The 7,807-nt window shown below is 40.7% G+C and overlaps 1 pseudogene; it reads left to right on the forward strand.

Annotated features, from left to right (window-relative positions):
• The first annotated feature begins 263 nt into the window (after positions 1-263).
• LOC114228648 (small nucleolar RNA SNORA3/SNORA45 family) lies at positions 264-355 on the forward strand (annotated as a pseudogene).
• The last annotated feature ends 7,452 nt before the right edge of the window (positions 356-7,807 follow it).

The following is a 7,807-nucleotide window of genomic DNA, read 5'->3' on the forward strand; positions in this document are numbered from 1 at the left end:
TTTGTCTCCCAAATATGGGGTTTTCCAGTCCCCTTTGCAAGTTCTTAAAGAGCCCCATGTGCTGGGGCTTTGAGACCTCAACCAATGGCCTACCCTGGCACCAGCACTGATAACTTCATCTGGAGATGGTTTATAGCCTCTCTAAAATGGGAGTAAACAGGTCTTGCAGGACCAGACAATTAAAGGGGCAGTGACTAGATTCAGAATGCTAGTCCCCCAAAATGGCTGTTTTTCCCCATCAACATCTTGACAGCTGTTGTCCTTTTGTGCTAGAGTTCTCAGAGAGAATCTGCTGGTCTTGATTTAATGGCAAGGGCAGTAAGTGCCCCTGGTAGTGCCCAGATTAGAAACATAACAAAAAAGAAAGAAAGAAAGAAAGAAAGAAAGAAAGAAAGAAAGAAAGAAAGAAAGAAAGGAAGGAAGGAAGGAAGGAAGGAAGGAAGAAGAAAGAAGAAAGAAGAAAGAAAGAAAGAAAGAAAGAAAGAAAGAAAGAAAGAAAGAAGAAAGAAAGAAAGAAAGAAAGAAAGAAAGAAAGAAAGAAAGAAAGAGAAAAGGAAGAGCAAGGAGGCCTCGGTGACTGGGCAGAGTAAGCCAGGGGGAGATGGCAGGAGATGGGGGATGTGGCATCCAAGGCAGTTGGGGCTTTCTCCTTATCATCACATCTTGCCAGCTTCTACTTGACCTGATGTGAGATGCCTCCTGCCCCCACCTCCCATTCCTCTCCTCCCAAATGAAGAGCCCTAGGCAGAAGGAGGATGTGATGTATCCTGTAATTTCTCAGGATCGTATGTAGCCCATTGAACTCTCTCTTGCTTTTAAAATAACTTCTCCTTATGTCTAGTTTCCTTCGAAAAATTTAGTCTGATGTCATCACTGCCCCCATCTGAGACCCTCCCTTCCAAGCCAAATCCATTACTTCAGCCATGACTCCAATTTTGGGATCCAAAACTGCTTCTTTGTTCACCTCAGGGATTGAGAATCATAAAAAGCCCAGACCATGTTTTCAGTTTAATTTCTAGCTCAGGGATTTAATCTCACAAATTACCCTTGGTCTCATTTATGGCAGCTGAGATTCACTAACTTGCTCTCGAACTAAAGGGTAAGGGAAAATATTTCTTTGGGGAGGAATGAGAAGTTGTATTAGTTCCTGGGGTGTGATTGTTAACTGCAGACCTAATGTAATCATCTAGCAATGCCAAGTATCACCCCAGCACTAGCAGAAGTTTATCGATAAATGCAGCATATGTCCTCTTTATGGGATAATAAGAAATTGCCGGTATTATAAGAAAATATTTTAGGGTTTCCTCAAGGTGGAAAGGACTCAGAGAATCCCTCTTGATCACATTCATTCAAGACTAGAACCATGAAACAAAAGCCAATAAAACAAAGCACCCCGCTCTCCTTTGTTCCTAAGAAGCAGCGTCGGAGGGTCTAATTTAATCATTTAGTGCTGTTAAGCAGTAATTAGGTTTCCATGGAGGCAGTGGCTTTAGACTTGGCAGGATTCTGCTCCTTATTTGCTAGTCTTTTTTTCTCCATAGAAAACAGGCTGATACTAATAATAGTTCCTTTCTCACTTCCAAAGCCCCAGAATCCTAGAATTTAGGTACCTGACCTACAAAGGTGGGTGTTGGCCTCTGAGGCCCAGGTGGTTCTGTAAGGAGATTGTCTGTAATTTTCAGATACTATCTTTTTTTGCTTGGGTTGAACCCAAGTTATTCTTATAATAACTTTCATTTATTCCTTCTCCTTCTCTACAATACAGAACAAATTTGCTGTTACTTATTATTTTTGTCTGCCTTTCTGTTTGAAGCCAGGTTTCTTATCTAGAGTGAATCCTCTCTTTTGACCCAGTTCCTTCTCTCCCCTCATTTCCTTTAACCTCTGATCCCTTGGTTTCACTCTAAATCCTTTCACCTCCTTCCTGCTCATGCTCTGATTTCTGCCTCTAAGCCATTTCTCTGCTGACTAGTAGGTAGGAAAGGGATCTGGTGGAATTTAAATCCATCGTTCATCCTCCCTGTTAATACTTCTGGAAGGTTCTTGGAGAACACTATGGCAAGAAAGAAACTTTGAAGGGGAAGTCATTAGATTATTTTTTATATTATCCTAAATATCATAGAATTTTGGAGCTATAAGGAACCTCAGAGATGATATACCCCAACACATTCACTTTGCAAGATGGAAACTGAGGCCCACATGTGTCTTGCCTGAGATCAGATAGACCACAGTAACACTGTTGGGAATCAAATCCCAAACCCACGTATCCTTGATTGTGAGATTGGTGTTCCTACCAAGGAGACATGTTGCTCCACCTGGCCTTGGTACCAGGTCTCAGCTGGGCCACAGCAGCCCTGTTATGTTTGACCAGAGAGTGGTCCTCACTAATGAGTGTGTATCTTCCTCTATGAAGCACACAACTTCAAGTAAGATGCATTTGGAGCATCAGGGAGGAAGGTGATTCCTTACATAGGCCCCAGGGTTCTATTGAATGAGAGATGTGGCAGCAGAACCCCTTCTAACTCCCTCACTTCCATAGAACAGAAGTTGGCAGACGCTAGCCCATGGGGCAAAAGAAGATATGGCTTGCTTTTATAAATAAAGTTTTAATTGGAATGCAGCCACAGCCATTCATTTATACAATATCTAAGACTACTTTTACCCTACACTAGCAGAGTTGAGTAGTTGCCATGGAAACCGTATGCCTTGTAAAGCAGAAATTTTCTACATCAGTAGTCCCCACTTATCCACGGGGGATACCTCTTAAGACCTCAGTAGATACCTGAAACCTTTCTTCCATTCCTTCAAAAAATCTATATATATATAAAAGCCTAAGTGTCTGTCCGACCAGTAACTATGACATTCACTGACCACCAGGGGGCAGACGCTTAACGCAGGAGCTGCCATGACATGCTCTGGTTGGCACTATGGACCTGGCGCTGACAGACCAACACTTGGCTTCCCCTAAGTGGGACATAGGCCCTGCCACCACCCTGGAGCAACACCCCACCAAATCGCAGCTAATGCTGCCAAGACCCCATGGTGCAAAATACGCCCCACAGCCCAGCCCAGCCCTGAAACTGTCACTGTGGTTGCTGGGTAATGACGTAGCAACGCCTGGCTTCCTCTCCCTAGCAACTAGCCTCCTTGGAGTTTCTTCAGCTCAGGAACATGACTTGCTTTATAGCCAGGTGCAAATATTTTACACTTGAACCAAATGTTTGTGAAGCATTTTCACATGCCTCATCTCATTTGATCCTCACAGAAGACCTGGAGTAGGTAGATAGGACACTAGGTAGAATCCCATTTTCTTTTCATTAGCCAGAAAACGGAGATTTAGAAAGTTTAAAAACTTGACCTGAATGAAAAGAAGTAAGAAATGGTGGAACTTGAAAATGACTTCAGGTTTTCTCACTGTACAGAATATAGTCAAACACTGCAACAGTTAAATATTTTACCCTTTGTTCTCCCTGTGTGATCTACAATAATAATCTGCTTCGTGTTGATATTTACTGCTGTGTTGCTGACAATTGCCTGAAAGAAAAGTTGGGGTGCTTCACTGGGCTGGAAAAAGTTTAGCAACATCAGAAAGCAGGTCTAATTAAGCAAGTCTCTATATATAAAAGCTAAGTTGACTCACGCATGCATGATACATATAAGGCTCTCACTGGTGCCAATTGCACACGTGTTTCTATCTGTCATTGTTGATAGTGAATTTAGTTGACACTTCTATTATAGAGAAAGGGCGGATAGTGATATTAAAATATTTCCTTTAATTAATTTCCTTTCAATGTGCACGAATCCATGCACTGGGTCACTTGTACTTAATAAGAACCTATGTAACTCTATATACTATACTATGTTTTTTCTATACATATAATGTTTAATTTATAAACTAGGAACAGTAAAGATTAACAATAACAAATAATAAAATAAAACAATTACAACAATATGCTATAATAAGACTTATATGAATGGCTTTGGGACGCTAAGTGAAATAAGGGTTACTTGAACACAAGAACTGAGATACTATAACAGTCAATCTGATAAATAAGACAACTACTAAATGACTAACTGGCAGGTAGCAAATAGAGTGTAGATATGCTGGACAAAGGGATGAGTCATGCCGTGGGCCGGATTGAGCAGGAAGGTGCAAGAATTCTTCATGCTACTCAGAACAAACCACAATTTAAAAGTTATGAGTTGTTTCTTTCTGGAATTTTCCATTTAATATTTTCGGACCGAAGTTGATTGTAGATAACAGAATCTGTGGAAAGTGAAGGAGACTACTGTATCCAGCCCTTTGCAGAAATAGTTTGCTGATCACTGCTGTAGTAGAGAGCTGGGAATTCCAATCGTGGCTCTGATCACAGTGTTTGCATCTTTGTTAATCCACCTGTGCAGACTCTTTGCAGGACTCAATCAAGATAGCCTGGATAAAGCTGATTTAATTGCATTACTTAAAATCAATGCATGGGATAAAATGGGCCAGAAAGTCCAGTTCCAGCAAAAAAGACATATATACACTGTGACATAATTTGTGTACATAATTAAGAAGCAATATTCAGACTATATCTTATTTGCAGATGTATATATACATAATTAGTAAAAGTCCAAAAACATGCACAAGAATGATAATCACCAACTTTTTGTATATCAGGAGGACCCAGAAGAATGAGGAAGGACAGGCTTAGCTTTATTTGTAATTTTTAATTACAAACAAGACATTTTTAAAGAAAACACAATGAAATATTAACATTGGTTACATTTGACAAGTGGATATTTGGGAATCTTTTATTTCTATGCTTTGTTGTATATTTTATATGTTTCATAATTAAAAGTGAAAAACCGAAAAGAGGAAGGAAAGCATGCAGTCACTTGGATAATTCATTTAGCTTCTCTGAGGTTTAGGGAGGTTTTCTAAAGTCTTTGATAATGTCTTTATTCCTCTGTTTAAGGAACATGGGGCAACACCCACAGAGAAAGACATTTCATTAAGACACATTCCTCTTGTATGGATGTGGACATTGAATGCTCAGTATCTTAAGTCCACATTCACATTCATACTCTTGTGATTCAGTGTAGCATGTGAAACTCTACAACTGTTTCTCAACCTGACTAAAGGTATTACTACAAGAATGCTTGCTGCATGTTCCTTTGTCTCCTCCCAGACATGGAAAGCATGAACACTTTCTTTTTTATCCCCATCAGTAATCTCCTACTATATGAAGTGTTCTAAGACTGATGCTTTTCTTTGAAGCACTTCTAATTCAGAACATAGAAGTCTGCCTCTTTCCATATAAAGATTCAATAGCATTTTACTTATGCACATATCATAGTTTATTAAACCACTTCCCTGTATGAACCATTCTATAATACCTTTTGTTTATAGTAAAAAGAAGCCCCAAGGGTAGGAATTCTAAAATGTGATTTTGTGTGTGCCTTCTGCATGTGCCAGCATTAGGGAATCTCTCTATGAAGTGTGGAGGGATTGGTTAATAAAATCATATATGTTTCAGGAGTACAATTATATAATACATCATCTGTATATTGTATGGGGTGTTCACCACCCCGAATCAAGTCTCCTTCCATCACCATTTATCCCTCTTTACTCTCTCCTACCTCTCCCACCGCCCTTTTCCTCTGCTAATCACCATACTGTTATCTCTCTATGAGGTTGTGGGGTTTTTTCTTAATCCTTCACCTTTTTTCACCCAGCTTCCCAACCCCCATCCCCTCTGACAACTGCCAGTCTATCTTCTGTATCTATGAGTCCGTTTCTATGTTGTTTGGTTAGTTTATTTTGTTCATTAGATTCCACATATAAGTAAAATCATATGGTATTTGTCTTTCTCTGACTAGATTGTTTTTCTATTTTCTAGGAGAGTTTAAAAGTGTAATGGCTTTTAACAAGTGTATCTGTAGAAGGTTTGTTTCAAAATGATTATACCAGTGTTTCCTCATAGGGAGATGTATGACTTTTTTGGATCTATATTGAGGTCAGTCTATGATTGAAGGGAAGTTAGAAAATTCACAAACCAGATATAAAGGCCCAAAGCTGTTTCCTTTACTTTTTGTAAAATGAAACTCCAAGGGCATTAATTAAAATATTTATATTAATGAGGCTGGATTTAGCTTGGTAGTGGTTGCCTAGCATGTTGGCTGGTCTAACACGTTGGAAAGAGGATGAGAGCTTTAGCCCCTGGCGACCACTTAGGCACCAGTTTCCTTGAAGGATGTGAAAAAACTGTGTGCTCCTTTGGAAGTTTCTATTTAAAGACGCCTATGATCCATTCCAAATACTTGGATGACCCTTCACCTTTTAAATTATATTCAACATTAAAATTGAACTCAATTGTCATCTCCTCCAGGAAGCCTTCCCTGACTATTCCTGAGGACACCCAGCATTTGGGCCTTGCCAGCTGACTCTGTGCTCCCCTCACACTAGGCATTTCATTGCCTTTGTACCCATCACAATGTCCTAGAATCATTAACTTGTTTATCTGATTGTATATCTTTGTCTACCCAACCTGATTGTAATTAGGGACTGTCCCTTGTTTTTCTCTGTATCTCCCATTCGTAACCCCATGTCCTGTACTTCTGTAGAACTCCCGCATTGTTTAATAGAGAAATGGATGAAGAAACAAATGCATGAATAATTAAAGAGTAGGGCTTCAGTGAAGATATGCCTAGCTTAGCAGCTATATCAAGGACTAAACCATGTGTAAGTGTAATGGAATAACTCCAAGACATACAGTTGGGAGGGGTTTTGTGATGAGCCTGTCTTAAGCCATGTTTTTAAGAGTTTGTTTAAATTAGGTTGCCTTCCCCGGATGTTCTGTTCTCTGCCCTACAGGCTGCCTAAGCAATTGGGACAGAGTCTTTGAGTTCAAATTACCAGCCAGTTGGCCCTGACTTCCCACTCCAGGGTAGGCATGTCTGCGTGCTTCTCTGGGATTTGCCCATGGCTTGTGGCCCTGTTTATTATTACTCAAGTGCTTCTGTCCTTTCGTTTTGGTGTGAAATATTTTTTCATCAGGTTGGCACCGGGAAGTTTTCTTGGGGATATTCTTCATTCCCTGTGGCTGTTAATGTGTTTATTTATGACTGTAATAACCCTATAACTCCTCCAGATAATCCTTGAAAAGGACATTAGACATTGGGCTGTTTCCTGAGGTAGGGAGCCATAAAGGGACTCATTTCTCATAACCAGGCCCTCCACCCAAGCAATAGGAGGGACTCTGTTTTGATCAGCGCTATGGCAGGAATCCGATGGCACACACGTGTCATTTGGAAAGAATTGTAGAAAGGGACTATTTACAAAGACTTAGTCAAGCCTAGCTGGTGGTGGCTCAGTGGCTGAGCATTGACCTATAAACCAGGAGGTCAAGGTTTGATTCCAGCCAGGGCATATGCCTGGGTGTGGGCTTGGTCCCCAGTAGGGGTTGTGCAGGAGGCAGCCCATTCATGATTCTCCCTCTACTTTCCTCTCTCTGAAATCAATAAAACCTTTAAAAAAAATAAATAAAAGCTTGGTCAAAGTGTAGGGGCCAAGTGAGATGGGGTACTACTCTGGGGCTAGGTCTGAAAGGGAAATGGGAAAGAATGGTTACCAACACTAGAGAAAAAAATGCAGAGAGAGAAAGTGAGAGCTGTGTGGAGAGGGTTTCCCTTGGTTCAAGTCCATGGAGACTCTTCAGAGAGGCAGCTGAGGGAATAAATGCCCGGATGTACTCTCCTCTCTTCCTCTGGTCTCCCGCTGATGTGCTCCAATGGCCAAATCCAACTGAAAGCCAGAGGGCAGAGG

This window comes from Eptesicus fuscus, chromosome 18, assembly GCF_027574615.1.
Source record: "Eptesicus fuscus isolate TK198812 chromosome 18, DD_ASM_mEF_20220401, whole genome shotgun sequence".
NCBI lineage: Eukaryota > Metazoa > Chordata > Mammalia > Chiroptera > Vespertilionidae > Eptesicus > Eptesicus fuscus.